This window comes from Heloderma suspectum, chromosome 3, assembly GCF_057233095.1.
Source record: "Heloderma suspectum isolate Gila_16-S chromosome 3, 16-S_ref, whole genome shotgun sequence".
In the NCBI taxonomy this organism is placed as follows: domain Eukaryota; kingdom Metazoa; phylum Chordata; class Lepidosauria; order Squamata; family Helodermatidae; genus Heloderma; species Heloderma suspectum.
Genome location: NC_139460.1, coordinates 206,427,518 through 206,443,517, shown reverse-complemented (window position 1 = coordinate 206,443,517; position 16,000 = coordinate 206,427,518). Strand labels below are relative to the sequence as shown.

Here is a 16,000-nt window from a genome sequence, read left to right as displayed (position 1 = left end):
CTCAGAAATCACAAAGGAGAGCAATGGGATTTCAGCTGTGGTTAAAGGAAATACAGATAACTTTGTGTACTGAAAAACAAAGGAAAAAAAATAAACTTGATTGAGAATAGATTTTCACACTAACATTGAGAAAATACTTTGGAAAAGTAGGATATATATGCCTCTGGTAGGTGAGAAAATGGCATAGTCTGAAGGCTCAACCTTGCTGAAGCTAAGTAAGTCTGGGTCCACTCAGTAACTGGATGGGTGAATTGCATGGGAACCCTGTGCTATCTTGAGTTTCATTATGAAAGAGAGGCAGGCTATAATAATAACAACAATAACCAATACACAGCATGCCAGCAACGCCCTTCCACATAGGACAAACAGGTCAGTTTGCTGTGCAAAAGAATACAACAAGTGGGCACAAATCTGACATGAGAGATGGCAGCACTCAGAAATGCATGGCAGAACATCTCAGCCTTCCAAGACACTTTGCTACTAATCTGAAAGTGGTGAAGAGAGACATTGGCATGAAATAGCTGAATTACAGCTGACCAAGAAGTCCAGTTCTGTCACTCTTGGCTTGAATACATACAATGGCTGCATTCAGACATCCTAATAAGCCATGTTTTATTCTGATGGGAATGAGCCACACTGAGCCTTGGGCTGTCATGATCGCACCATCCCCTCTCTTCTGCCACGGTAGCTGCTTTTGCTTAATTAAACACAGCTTGTCGTTTCGGCAACAAACTGTGGCTAATCTTAACTATGGCTTGTTTGAAACAGGTTAACTTCAAACCATGAGTTATGAAGCTGGCTTGTTTCAACAAACCATAGTTAAGATTGATCACACTTTAGGGTGAATCCTCCCCGCGATTGCACCTGAGAAGGAGAGGGGAGGGGGAGCCTGAGGCTCTCTGTCGCTTGTTCCTGTGCCATGGTTTATTGTGATGTCCAAAGGCAGCCACTGGATTCTATCCATCTAAAGGGGTTAATTAAAATAGCAGCTCTAAGATGTCTGTGTGATCAGTTACTGCTGTTGTAAATGTTCACCATATTTATTTTCCATACTTGAATAGAATAGTCTAGACTACACTTTTTGCATTTGACGCCACTGATTTGTTTTTCTTCTCTTCTCTATAACAAATGCACACACACACACACACACACACCCTGACAACTGGGGATAATGGTTCATGTGTCTGATGGATTCTTGTCCACTTCTTCAGACACAATACACTTATTAGTCTTTAAAGTGCTGCAGGTTTCTTTGTTGTTGTTGTTGTTTCAATATAGTACAAATGTCATGCATCTATCCCAACTGGTTTGCTAGAAGTTTGCATTTTCAATAAAGCATGGGTATAAGAAAGAAAGCACTCTTCTTCGGCAGTACTCAGTCAAAGTGAGTGGAAAATTCCTGGTTTAGTTGCTTCTGAAAAACAAGCCAAACCAGTCTTCATTTCAGGGTGAAACAGCTGATAAGCAGAATCACAAAAGCTTGTTTCAGGCATGATTCCAACCTAGGGACAGGGTTCTTCTAACCAGCTGATTTGGTGGCTATTTTTGGTCTTCCACATACCACAGTTACACATTCAGGGAATGAGTGGAGATTACAACTATGGCAGTCAGGAATCCCAAGATAAATCTCCTTTGCCAGCCTTCTAGTCCTGCAACCCAGCCCCTTCTTTGCCTTTTTCCAGTTTAAAAATAGTTAAGGAAGTCTAACAAGTGACCATGCTTAGTTGCTTTGTTAAACAAAATGTGGCACTTCCTGCTTGGCAACTATTTTTAGCTGTGATGCGGTGCCCAAAGTGTTAACTAATTGAGTCATCATATTTCATATTTGGCCACAGAAAATGGCAGTGGAAGAAGGAGAATGCTTCCTGGACCAAGTAAGCTTTTGCGGATGCTGTAACTAGAGTGTTTTTTAAAAAAATTATTTCTATATACTTGCACAATGGTAATGAGCTTTTGTTTTAATTATCAGTATTGAAACTAAACATATACAGGATAGTTCCCCACTTGCAGACAAATTTGCTTAATTTTATTGACTGCTTTAGTTCTACCTGCAAAGTGAATGATACAAGGTTTTCCCCCCTGTGTGATTGGAATGGTGCATTCAAGATGCTTCATGGAGGCTCTATAAAAAAATTATAAAAGGAGCTGTCTTCTGTCGAGGGAGAAACCTAGAATAGTTTGTATGCGTAATATTTTACCATGTTTTCATTTTATGTTATTTCACCAGGCAATTTCTTCAATGAGCTAGCATGGGCTTAAGAACAAGTATACCTCTTCTGATTGAAATGTATGTTACTGGTAAGGAAACTAAAGCTGCTGATTCTGTATAGCCCTTCATCCTGCGACTCAAAAATCCTGCAAATTTGTGCTGTAATTCATCCCAATGACCTTAAAGGTGATGCTTGGGTGGAACAGGAATTACTCTTCTGAATATTGATTTGCAGGACTAGGTCACAACCCTGTAAACTGCACAATGAAATGTTTAAGCAATTAATTGGGGTAGGTGGGGATTGTGGTGGGATGTTAATATTTTTTCTGTCAGACTGGCAATAGTTGCAAGGATCGGTCACCCTAGTGAAGGTTATTATCCTTCGGTAGTGCTGGTAACAAGAGAATAAATGCCTCTTGAAAGTCAGCAGTATTTACTGGAGAAATCATGATTTACTTGATGAATCATGAGGATAAAAAATAATTCAGAATACAAGCATATTGTCTTGCACATTCTCTTTTAAATGTCAATAAACTTCTGCATTCTAAAATTAAATTGCTGTATAATATATGTTGATAAAGATATTGATTTATTTCTATTGTGGGTGGATATATTCACAAATACTCAGACACAGACATCTGTATATGGTGTGTGTGCATACACACGCACATGTACACACACACACACATGCACGCACACAAACATATGTACACATTGTATTTAAATCATTTAACAGTCTCATAACTTAGCAGCCCAGCATATTAATCTATTTAATGTTAAATATTAATTGAAAAAATATCAAGATGTGATACATACGCAGACAAAGTAAGAAAATATTTTAAGAAATAAATATCTGGGATGTCTTAAAAAAGCAGAGGATGGGGGGGACGCTATGAACTCAGATAATAAAGATAATAATGTTATTGTATGTGAAATCATTTTTGTAAGCATATTTTCAAAAGCAACTTTAGTTGCTAGATTACCCACAAATTAAGTTGCAGTCCAAAACAGCTGGTAACATTAGCACAAGGGGCAACAAAGCTGGTGACAGCCAAAGCTAAGTCTTTACATCAGTTGGACACAGTGATATGGGCATCTGCTTGGGGGTTGTACCAACTCTTCTTCCTCCTGTGTTGATCTCTCTACTTCTCCCCACTGTTCCTCTAGTTCTAACAATATGCACTCCAACATTTGGCAGATGTATGTATTAGTGATATCTGTCAATCATTCCTTCTATTTCCAGTTCAAGTCTCCCCATGCTCAAACAAATGTAGCAGCTAAAGCCACACCACCCATACACAAGAGTGAGGTATCAGCAGACCTGGAGATTTTTAAAAAATCCTTTAAAAAAGCCCTAAAGGGCTGGCCCCCGCCTCCACCCCAACCCAGGGAGGATTCAATGACATGGAATGCTGAGTGACTGAGAGGAAAGGAACTGGCAACTGGTTGGGAGGGGGGATGGAATGGAGTGGCCGGAGAAGGAGGATGGAGAAAGAGAGACATAGATATAAAAAGGGTTACAGAGAAAACCATCTCATTGTCTGGATAAGTCATTTCCTGGTTCATACTGAGAAGCTATTTGTAAATGACCATAGAGACAGAACTGAGAGCTGCCAATAGAAATCAAGGGGGAAACTTAAGATTTTAATGTTTCTGGGACTGGGCAAAAGCATATCTACCCCACCCCATCCTCTCCATCTCACCCCCAAAATGGAGAAAGAGGAACCAAAACAGCCCAGTGCTGAGGATGCTCAACGGGCATGGAATATGGACTGACATTTGGAGAAAAAAAAACTAGAAGAAACTGGAACACTGTTCCATGGTGGGAACACTGAACTGAAGCACTCCACACTGCAACATTTTCTTGCAGGACCCCATTTATTCCCCCTGACGCCAATGAGTGTCATTGCTTTTGTGGTCAGAATGACAATATTCGCACACAAGGGAGGTATCGGCAGACTCAGGGAAATTCTGAGGTTTGCAGAAGTACAAAACTTGTTTACATGAATAATCCTAAAGGGCAGGATTTTGCAATTGCCTGGATCACCCTGGCTGCTGAAGCTACCAAAAGGTGTGCTGAGTGAGGACAACAAGTTTCCTTAAAATGTTTAATGAAATTATCATCCTTACAATAGATCAGATTGTACTTATTATTGTTAAGGCCCATCAATAAATTGAGCATTCCCCACTGTTAAATGATGATTGGGGTGTGTGGAGGTGTTGTTCTAACCTTGATAAAATTGAAACAGTTTGACCAATCTTTCTTAAATGTTCAGGTGCCAGAAAGCAGTGTTGAATGTACATACCCTGAAAGAGAAGTTTAAAGACAAAAAGCAAAAAAAAAGCAGAGGGATTTCTTTGCCCAAAATGACTTTGGCGACCATTCTGTAGTCACACTTCCTGAAGAGGAAGTATTCTCTTGTATTTTTCTTGTCTTGGAGTTGGTGAAAAAATGCTCTAGAAAAAAGAGAAATAGATGGCTCTAAGTTGTTTGTCAGCAGGTGTGTTTTTTTACAATCCCACAGTCACCTCTGCATATCATACGCTTCATTCTGTCCACATGGTTTTATCTGCTTTGGGAGAATGAGGATTTCACTTGCGGTTTCTGCCTCCTTAGGGAAGATGTAGTGTTAAGGTTTATGAGTCTTAGCTCACAAGTTCCCTGCTTTTTGGTGCTTGGTTGAAAGCTGTATAGATAGCTATAACTTTTTCTTTTTTAAAAAAAACACAGGGTTTTTGTATATTGAATTATAGAACAGCTTTAATCTAAAAACCTTTCAAGAACCTTTACTATCTAGACAAGAAGTTATGAGGAAATGGAAGTGAAGCAGTGCACATTCTGTGGTGATGTGTGTGCATTTCCATGTAAATGCATTAGAGTCAAGATGCATCCATCCCATCCTTACTCAGATGTGAGGGGGCAGCCCCGCAGATGTGATAGGGGCAGCCCCTCCTCCCCAACTTGTGGGGAGGAGGGGCTGCCCCTATCTCACATGTGCACATTAATTTTTAAAACAACAACAACCTTGTAGTTGTAGTCAGTCTTGTAGACTAACAAATGTATTATTGCATAAGCTTTTGTGGAAAACATATGCCATAATAAATTTGTTAGTTTTTAAGGTGCCACAAGACTCTACCTTTGCTGTAACTGCTCTGGAAAATTTTAAACAGCTCAAAAGGCAAAATAGGGACCATGAGGTCAGTAGTACCAAGAAACAGGAAAATGGGGACTGTCCTTAATAAACAGAGACAGTTGGATGATGTGTAACAGTACTGAGGCACTTGCTCCTAGAAGGCAAGTTGGAAGATTGGACGGGGAAGGGCATGACCCAAACACAGTTTGCATCAGAATTAGCTGGTGCTCTGAGCTGTAGTAGGAACATTCCCGAGCTTCTTCCAGCCAGTGATATTTGTTTCAAGCTGTATTTGAACCTCTGGATCTGGTTCATTGTTTCCTCATTGCTTGGGATGCAGTGCCACATACATTGTCTAATTCAGTAATTTCTGTGGCTTTCAAAAAGAATAGATAAATCCATGCAGGGTAGATCTATCAATAGCTATTAGTCAGGAGAGCTAAATGGATTCTCCATATTTAAAGGCAATATATATTTCTCAGTGCTGGATGCTGGGAATACGTAAGGGGAGATGGCCTTAGCCCAAATGCATCTGCAAGCTCATAGGCAAGGCATCTGGTTTACGTCTGTCGGCAACAGAATACTACACTGATCAAGCAAGGCAAGAATTAAGTTCTTATCTCTGTGCACCTTCAAAAAAGCCAGACTGAGGTTGTTGTTGTTCAGTCGTTCAGTCGTGTCCGACTCTTCGTGACCCCATGGACCATAGCACGCCAGGCCTTCCAGTCCTGCACTCTCTCCCGGAGCGTGCTCAAGTTCATATTCATTGCATCGGTGATGCTATCTAGCCATCTCATCCTCTGCCGTCCCCTTCTCCTTTTGCCTTCAGTCTGTCCCAGCATCAGGGTCTTTTCCAGAGAGTTTTCTCTTCGCATTAGGTGGCCAAAATATTTGAGCTTCAGCTTCAGTATCTGTCCTTCCAATGAGCACTCAGGTTTGATTTCCTTTAGTATGGACTGATTTGACTTCCTTGCAGTCCAGGGGACTCGTAAGAGTCTTCTCCAGCACCACAGTTTGAAAGCATCAATTCTTTGGGGCTCAGCCTTCCTTATAGTCCAGCTCTCACAGCCATACATTACTACTGGGAAAACCATAGCTTTGATTAGACGGACCTTTGTCAGCATGGTGATGTCTCTGCTTCTTACTATGCTGTCTAGGTTTGCCACAGCTTTCCTCCCAAGGAGCAAACGTCTTTTAATTTCATGGCTGCAGTCACCGTCTGCGGTGATCTTGGAGCCCAAGAAAGTAAAATCTGTCACTGCTTCCATTTCTTCCCCTTCTATATGCCAGGAAGTGATAGGGCCAGATGCCATGATCTTCGTTTTTTAATGTTGAGTTTCAAACCAGCTTTTGCAGTCTCCTCTTTCACCCTCAACAAGAGGCTCTTGAGATCCTCTTCGCTTTCTGCCATTAGGGTGGTATCGTCTGCATATCGGAGGTTGTCGATAATTCTCCCAGCAGTCTTAATTCCGACCTCTAATTCATCCAACCCGGCATTTCTCATGATGTACTCTGCATATAAGTTAAATAAGCAGGGTGACAATATGCAGCCTTGTCGTACTCCTTTCCCAATTTTGAACCACTCGGTTGTTCCATGTCTGGTTCTTACTGTTGCTTCTTGACCCTCGTACAGCTTTCTTAGGAGACAGGTAAGGTGGTCTGGTACTCCCATCACTTTCAGAATTTGCCACAGTTTGTTGTAATCCACACAATCAAAGGCTTTAGCATAGTCAATGAAGCAGAAATAGACGTTTTTCTGGAATGCTCTTGCTTTCTCCATGATCCAGCGAAAGTTGGGGATTTGATCTCTAGTTCCTCTGCCTCTTCGAAACCCAGGTTGTACTTCTGGTACTTCTCAGTTCGCATACTGCTGAAGCCTAGCTTGTAGGATTTTGAGCATCACCTTGCTGGCATATGAAATGAGCGCAATTGTACGGTAGTCTGAACACTCTTTGGCATTGCCCTTCTTTGGAATTGGAATGTAAACTGACCTTTTCCAGTCTTGCGGCCATTGTTGAGTGTTCCAAATTTGTTGGCATATTGAATGCAGCACTTTAACAGCATCATCTTTTAGGATTTTAAATAGCTCAGCTGGAATACTGTCATCTCTGCTAGCTTTGTTGTTACTAATGCTTCCTAAGGCCCACTTGACTTCACTCTCGAGGATGTCCGGCTCAAGTTCAGTGACTGCACTATCATGGCTATAAGGGACATTCAGATCTTTCTGTATAGTTCTTCTGTGTATTCTTTCCACCTCTTCTTAATCTCATCTGCTTCTGTTAGGTCCCTGCCTTCTTTGTCCTTTATCATGCCCGTCTTTGCACAAAACGTTCCCTTGAGATCTCCGATTTTCTTGAAGAGATCTCTAGTCTTTCCCATTCTGTTGTTTTCCTCGATTTCTTTGCATTGTTCATTTAAGAAGGCCTTCTTGTCTCTCCTTGCTATTCTCTGGAACTCTGCATTCAGTTGGATATATCTTCCCCGTTCTCCCTTGCTTTTCGCTTCCCTTCTTTCCTCAGCTACTTGTAAAGCCTCATCAGACAGCCACTTGGCTTTCTTGCATTTCTTTTTCTTTGGGATGGATTGAGTTGCTGCCTCCTGAACAATGTTACGGACCTCCGTCCATAGTTCCTCAGGCACTCTGTCTATCAGGTCTAATCCCTGAAATCTATTCCTCACCTCCACTGTATATTCATAAGGGATATGATTTAGGTCATACCTGAATGGTTTAGTGGTTTTCCCTACATTCTTCAATTTCAGCCAAAATTTTGCAACAAGAAGCTCATGATCTGAGCCACAGTCAGCTCCAGGTCTTGTTTTGACTGACTGTATAGAGCTTCTCCATCTTTGGCTGCAAAGGACATAATCAATCTGATTTCGATATTGACCATCTGGTGATGTCCATGTGTAGAGTCGCCTCTTGTGCTGTTGGAAAAGAGTGTTTGCTATGATCAGCGTGTTCTCTTGGCAAAACTCTATTAGCTTTTGTCCTGCTTCATTTTGTACACCAAGGCCATGCCTGCCTGTTATCCCAGTTATTTCTTGACTTCCTACTTTAGCATTCCAATCCCCTATGATGAAGAGGACATCTTTTTTTGGTGTTAGTTCTAGAAGGTGTTGTAGGTCTTCATAGAACCGATCAACCTCAGCTTCTTTGGCAACAGTGGTTGGGGCATAGACTTGTATTATTGTGATGTTGAATGGTTTGCCTTGGATTCGTACTGAGATCATTCTATCATTTTTAAGATTGTACCCCAGTACTGCTTTTCCCACCCTTTTGTTGACTATGAGTGCTACTCCATTTCTTCTAAGGGATTCTTGCCCACAATAGTAGATATGATGGTCACCTGAATTAAATTCGCCCATGCCTGTCCATTTTAATTCACTGATTCCCAAGATGTCGATGTTCAATCTTGCCATCTCATGTTTGACCACCTCCAGCTTACCTTGATTCATTGATCTGACATTCCAGGTTCCTAAACAATATTGTTCTTTACAGCATCGGATTTTCTTTTCACCACCAGACACATCCACAGCTGAGTGTCCTTTCGGCTTTAGCCCAGCCGCTTCACTCTTTCTGGTGCTACTTGGAAATACCCTCTGCTCTTCCCCAGTAGTATATTGGACACCTTCCGACCTGAGGGGCTCATCTTCCGTCGTCATATCTTTTAGCCTTGTGATACGTTCCATGGGGTTTTCTTGGCAAGAATACTGGAGTGGGTTGCCATTTCCTTCTCCAGTGGACCACATTTTGTCAGAACTCTCTGCCATGACCTGTCCGTCTTGGGTGGCCCTGCACGGCATAGCTTATGGCTTCACTGAGTTACGCAAGCCCCTTCGCCACAACAAGGCAGTGATCCATGAAGGGGCAGACTGAGGTACTGGCTTTAAAGACTGAAGCAAATTAATACTAGATTACGTTAAGGGCACAGTCCTGTGGCGATGCCTGTCAACCTCCGAACTCAGAGGCTAACGGGCATCATATGCAGGTCAGGAGGAGCGCAGAGATTATCATTGCCTCTGCTCTCCTCTTGACCTGCATTTCCACTAGAGGGGCAACTTCACCTGTCTAGGTGGGGCTGTCAGGGTTGTCTCTGAGCACACCGAGTGTCAGAGTAGCTCAGATTCTGAGGAACAGCTGCAACATGTGGGGGAGGAACTTTCCCAGGCTTCAGAGGCACCGCTGCATGGAGAGCCCTCCCCCCCACACACACATCCCGGCGAGTGGTGGCGGACAGGGGGAGGCGAGGGAAGAACAACCTGAACTGTTAGACGCAAGACGCAGATGCAGGCACAAGCAGGAAGTTGCAGGGGGCTGAACTTCAGCGCTTTGCCCGATTGGCTTGGCGTCAACAGCTGGGCCTGGAAGTGTCACAGGAGAGGGGGAGATCTTCCCCTCCCACCCTTTAAGTTAAGAGAGCTCACTGCCTTTTTCCCAAATGGAGATCAACTTTTGTAGTTTCCCTTTGAACTCCCCGAAGGCTGTTTCTTTTGCTTTCTGTGAGTCTCTAGCAATTTGCATCTGTATGCCTCATTAGGGTAAATGGAATTAAAGCCTTGGAAATGCAGCCTCTGGTCTGAGTGTTGATTTGGCTCTTGTGGTTTTCAGCCAGGCAAAAAGGGAATCCTGACAGCAGCTCTGTGGAAAGGGAGGGAAGGAAGCTGGGGTGGCCTGAGGTTTCTTCATAAGTTGGCTGCCCCAGTCTTCTCCCCTCCCCATCCACAGAACAGCTCCCTTTCCCTCCTCTCCGAGCTTGCATTTGCTTGGTTCTCTCCATACTGGCTGCGAGGGAGTGGGGGAGGGGAGTTCAGACTCCTGGGTCTGAGTGCTGTCTCTGGCCTCAGATCCAGGAATCTAAAATATCCTATGCCCCCCGCCCCCAGATTCTGTCTAGGAGCCATAGAATTACTCCCTCCCTATTGAAAAACATAGACCTAAAATACTGAGACTGTTCCAGCAGTGTTAATATTAACCATATTTGCGTTAAACTGCTGGCTTAGAGTATATTTCACATTTAAACACTTCATAGAGCATTAGCTCAAGTTTTGCAAAACTGTGCAGACCCTGAGCAGGCACAAGGAACATTGAACAGTACCTGAAATGGGTTTTTGTATTTTGACCCAAAGAGAATGGGTTTCACATGCTTGGACTATATCACCTTGCATGATCTGAAACTCCTGATTCAGGCATACTGCTGTTTTAGAGCCTGTGTTGTAAATTGTTTGTGCAGCCAAACTACACTTAGTGGAATGTGTACAGATGGGCTAGGTTGAAGCTGAAATTGTTCTGCCCTAAAGCAGAGGCTTTGGAAGTGTGCTGACCCACTGCACACTGTTCATAGGCATTAATGCAATTGTGCAGTTTTGTTAGAGACGGAGGAAGAGCCAGATTCACTGTCAGTGCATGCAGAGATGGCTCAAGCAGAGGACACAATATGCGGCATGAATTAAACTATGGCTGAGAGAAATTCTGAAAGGGTATAGTAATTGTTTGCTTTTAGTATTGCTGTTGCTCATTATAAGAACTGTTTCTTTATTTGTTCTAAATCCCAGACTTTCCAAAAGGTATGAAAGACAAGCAGCATCTAATCCATAGATTGTGCTGTGCTGCTTGATGGTAATTCAGAAGCAAAGATATTCCCAAGTGTTAATATGGTGCAGACTTGTCTGTGTATTTACAAGATAATTTATTAGGAGCAGACTGCTATATAAATTATAGTTGTTGACAGCTCAGTTATAGGAGAGAGAATCTTGATACCTTCAGTAACTGAGAATTTTTCAAACTTAAGTGGTTTTGTTTTGAAATGTAAAGAACGTGGTGCATTGCATTGCCTGATCGCTTAAAAAATATTTGACCACCTCCCAACATGTATGTGAATAAAGAGAGATTTCCCCACCTAAAAAACTGTAAAATGCTTATAAACAAGTTCCACAAAAGCTAAGCATAAGCTTCCTGATCTGGAGCCATGACTCTTACTTTGGATGTGAGTGATCCTGAGTTCTATTCCAACACAAGCCCATGTTCCAGGAGAGCTGTACACATCTGGACAGTCAAAGTGGAGAAGTAGTTACATAGTACATTTGAAGCTGCCTGTACAAAGTCAGAACATTGATCCATTCATCCCAGTAAGGAATACTCTGGCTGGCAGCAACTCTCCATGATCTCATGCAGAGGCTTTTCCCAGCCCAGCTAACTGATACCCTTTGAACTGAAAATGCCTGGGATTGTACTGGGACTTTGTGCATGCAAGTCATGTGCTTTATCACTGAGCTGTAGATGTTTGTACTTGGTAGAACATTGGACTTGCAACAGGGAGATCTGGTTCAAATTCTGACTCAACCATGAAGCTCACTCGGTGACCTTGGGTTGGTCACCTGTTACTCAGCTTAGTTTTCATCGCAGACTATGTGTGAGGATAAACTACATACACTTCAGAGGACAAATTAACTAATTTCTGAAAAAACACTTGCTGAACATTGAGGTAAAATAGAAATATGGGACAGTTTAGGGAAGCATTACTAAGAAATGTTTTCAAAGAATTAGGATTTTTCTGCTTATACGTTTGCTCGGAGTGCTCCAATTTATCAGGGTCAGTCCATATTTTCTGGCAGTTGTCCCTGGAAAATCAATATCCTAATTTGGCTTATTTTTGCCTTTTGGTGATGTCTTGTTAAAATATGTCAAGTGTGAGTTGATTGTATTGTCATGCTTTGGACATTACCTCCCTTTCCAGAATCTCTAGAAATTAGATCTAAGTGGTGGGTGATGCATCTTGTCTCAAGTATGCATCTAGGTTTAGGGCCTCACCTCAGTGGTAGAGCACATGCTTTGCATGTAGAAAGCCCCAGGTTCAATCCCCAGCATCTCCAGGTAGGAGGCTTGGGAAAGAATCCTGCCTGAAACCCTGGGGAGCCACTGCCAGTTAGTATCAACAGTACTGGGCTAGACTGAGTATAAGGCAGCTTCTTATGTTCCTTTGTACATAAAATCATGTGCATGGATACTAAGACACCATGCAGCACCATTTTAAAGACACTATAACTGCCAAGGTATAGTTGTGAACAGTTGATAATATATTGTAAGATGATTCTGCCCCCTGCCTCCCGATATATCTTAACCAAAGGAAAACACCGTATCTTGGCTTTTAAACTGGGAAAAGACAAACTACTGCAGAATAACAAATATGGCATACAGCAGGTATAATAGGACACACAGAGAGACAGCAGTGTGTAACGGAGACACATTCAGGCAGTAATAATGACAAACATGTCCCTATTTCCATCTGTGAAATGTTAGAGGGTATGGCTGGATCTACACTTACCGGCTTTTTTTTGCTTCCAATGAGGTTTCACCACCCTCCTTTCACACTATGCAGTAGCCGCCTCGAATTGGAACCGGAATTTCCCACTCCCATGCTCCCACTTTCAATACCCTAATATCCCGGTATTTCCCCTTAATGTGTTCTGATTTTCCACCTTCGCTACCATATCCAGTTGTAGTCCCCCCCCCCGCCTGTCCATATGCGGCAGTGTTTATATTTCCCTCCTGTCCAATCACAGCTCTCAACGGCCCCATGTCTTCTTCCAGCTACCAATCACATAGCTTCCTCAGCAGCTCCTGTTTCCTCAGCAACAAGCAAAGGGCTGGATGTGCGCATGCTTGTCTGATCTCGGAAGCTAAGCAGGGTCAGTCCCAGTCAGTGCTTGGATGGGAGACCTCCTGGGAATCAGGCTTCCTGCACTGAGCAGGGGGTTGTTGTATTTATTTTTATTTATTTATTTATTGCATTTATACCCCGCCTTTCTCCCTCTAGCAAGGAACTCAAGGCGGCTTACATTATCCTCCTCCTCACCGTTGTATCCTCACAACAACAACCCTGTGAGGTAGGTTGGGCTGAGAGTCTGTGACTGGCCCAAAGTCACCCAGTGAGCTTCCATGGCCAAGTGGGGACTAGAACCCGGATCTCCCGGCTCCCAGTCCATCACTCTCACCACTACACTACACTGTATCCCTTCAAATGGGATTAAGTTTTACCCCCTCCTATCCCCCACCCTGGATGTTGTTGTTTTTAATTAAGGCATTATCCTTGTAGAATAGGGGCTTCTCCGCGATGTTTTTTTTTTCTAATTGAGGCATGATCTTCGAAGCTTCGAAGTTGTGAAGCAACTTCGTGAAGGGATGCAACAACCCCCTGCTCAGTGCAGGAAGCCGAATTCCCAGGCGGTCGCCCATCCAACTACTGACTGGGGCCAACCCCGCTTAGCATCTGAGATCAGACAAGCGTGCGCAGGAAAACAGCAGGAAAACAGCACAGCGCTCAAGTGTGAACCGAGCTCGCACATTCGATGAAGCACTGCAATGGGGAAAATGGGTGAGTGTGAATAATCACGTTTTAATGCGAGAGCGTTTAACCCGACAGGACACCGAATTCATTGTGATGGCAGGGGCAATTTAGATTGGCCCTATGTCTTGTGTCCTCTCTTGATTGTGATTAAAGAGAGGGAGTTATTTATTTCATTTCATTTCTATACCACCTAATAGCTGAAGCTGGTGATAGCTGTTACGAACAGCTATTACTAGTGTGCCAGAAAAAAAATGTTATACTGGGGCCATCTCAGTGCCTGCTTCCTGTGTCAGTTCAGTGCAGTGTGATTTCCAGACTGAAATATGGTGTCCTGGCACAGGTTGGAACTGCCAGGGAAATGGATCATAACTGTTGGTGAATGCTAGTTAATATGGAAACAGGTTAGGGCTTTGAGACTGGACTTACTAGTATATAATAAGTTATATGTTCTACCTGAGTAAAACCCAAGTCAGAGATGTTCTGCATGTTATTCAGAAATAAACTGGTAGACTGAAGTTATAGAATTCTAGACTTGTACCATGTCTGACTGCAGGGGGTCGGGGGGGCAGAGGCTGGGAGGTTTTTTTTGTATGTTTCCATAGGTAACAAGCCTCCTGCATGTAGTAAAACTTGTACATGTGAGAGAGGGTTACATTAAACCTCTCTCCAGGAACTTCTAGTTTTTAGTACACACAACAAAGTAGATACTATTCAGAAATACCCCCCACCCGTGGTCTGAAATGGTACAGTCCAGAGTGCTATCACCTCATAAGAGGGAATAAAGGCATTGAAATGAGTTTTATCTTTCAGATTCATAACCATTTACAGAGAGTAGGAAAAGTCTATCAGAGTGGCATTACAGGAATAGAGTTAATTGACTGGGTTGATAATCATTATATCATATTTTAAAGTTTTGACTTTTGAATCACTATGCCAGTACAAGCATATTTGCAATAGTTAAAATTCTGCCACAGTACTTCAGTTTTGATTTTTAAAAAAAAAAACAATTTCTGTTTCTATGCCACATATAACTAACTCCTTATTTTTTTATTAATTGGTTTGTTTTAAAGTTCTGTAGAGCCTAAAGAGTGGAGGGTTTTGTCATTGCATTTGTGGATTTGTTCTATCCTAAGCATATTCATGTAACTGAATAATTGGATATAGATGGAAAACAGAGCTTTTGAGTATAAAAGGAGATTTCTAAGGGCTGCTGGATACATTAATTTTGTATCCTGAGTGCTACTTCTCTGTTGTTCAGTCCCATTGTGCACCAGTGACTTTTGATTTAGGGAACCACATGGGACAGGAATGTAATGACCTGTCCATTCCATGTTTCCTCATTTCAAAAACTAGATTAAGAATAGAAGTAATCTAGCCATTTTCCAGATTACTTTGGTGATGACATGACTTGGCTTTCATCATCAGAGGCCCTGTTACATGTCCCACCACCTAGAGAGGCTAGGTTGGTGGGTATTAATTGTGACAGAGCCCTTTCTGTGTACCAGCACCCTGCTTCAGATAGGTAGCAAAGACCGTTTTGTTTTGTTGAGCTTTTAATGCTTTTTAAAGTTGCTCTCCGATTGCATTGTATTGAATATTCTTGCTCCTGTGTTTATTCTTATTTGTCTGGTGTATTAATTTTATTTTGTTTTATTGGAGGTTTTTTGAAATTGTATGTTGCCTTGAGCACAATGAACATCCATAAATATTCCAGATAAATAGATAATTTTCCCTCCCCCTCTAATCTGATTAAAGTATCAAATCTACTGATAGAAAAACATGTATGGTCAAAGTGCTTCCATCATTCCATAAGAGAGCATTCTGTTCCTGAGGGAGAGTGGTTGATCATACTTAAGTTACTCATATGTTAAATTGTACTGCTATACATAGTGGAGCTAGAATATATTGTAATAATTTTTCTGCTTATGGAGGAGGAGGTAGTTGTAATGAACATCATCTCAATAAAATGTTTAGTAAAGAAAAAACAGAAAAAAAACCACTTCCCTGATTCATCAGTCATTCTTTGAGTAATGGCAATAAAGCACTTCTGTGCCATTAAAATAATGTGTTAACAAATTCCACACTAGTTCTGTCTTTTCTTACTATCAATATAAGTGTCCTAACAAAATTACCACAGGATTATGAGGTATAGTTTGGTGGATCATCAACAATATTAAGTGAATTACTTCCTCCCGAAAATATGTTATCCTTTGGCATCTTGACCAAATATGCTTAAAATCAGGTCTTAACAAGATAGATCTAAAACATTTCTTTTTTCTTTTAAGTTCTTTTAAAAATACATCATAAATTAA

The 16,000-nt window shown here is 42.0% G+C and overlaps 1 protein-coding gene and 1 long non-coding RNA gene across 2 annotated transcripts in view; one reads left to right on the top strand and one right to left on the bottom strand.

Annotated features, from left to right (window-relative positions):
* Window positions 1-16,000, top strand: part of ANK3 (ankyrin 3) — a 320,808-nt gene that overhangs the window by 96,291 nt on the left and 208,517 nt on the right. The window lies entirely within an intron of this gene.
* Window positions 2,784-16,000, bottom strand: part of LOC146350657 (uncharacterized) — a 31,403-nt gene continuing 18,186 nt past the window's right edge. Inside the window, exon 4 of the long non-coding RNA XR_014789347.1 lies at window positions 2,784-4,666. This is a non-coding gene — a long non-coding RNA (uncharacterized LOC146350657). The remainder of the gene's footprint in view (window positions 4,667-16,000) is intronic.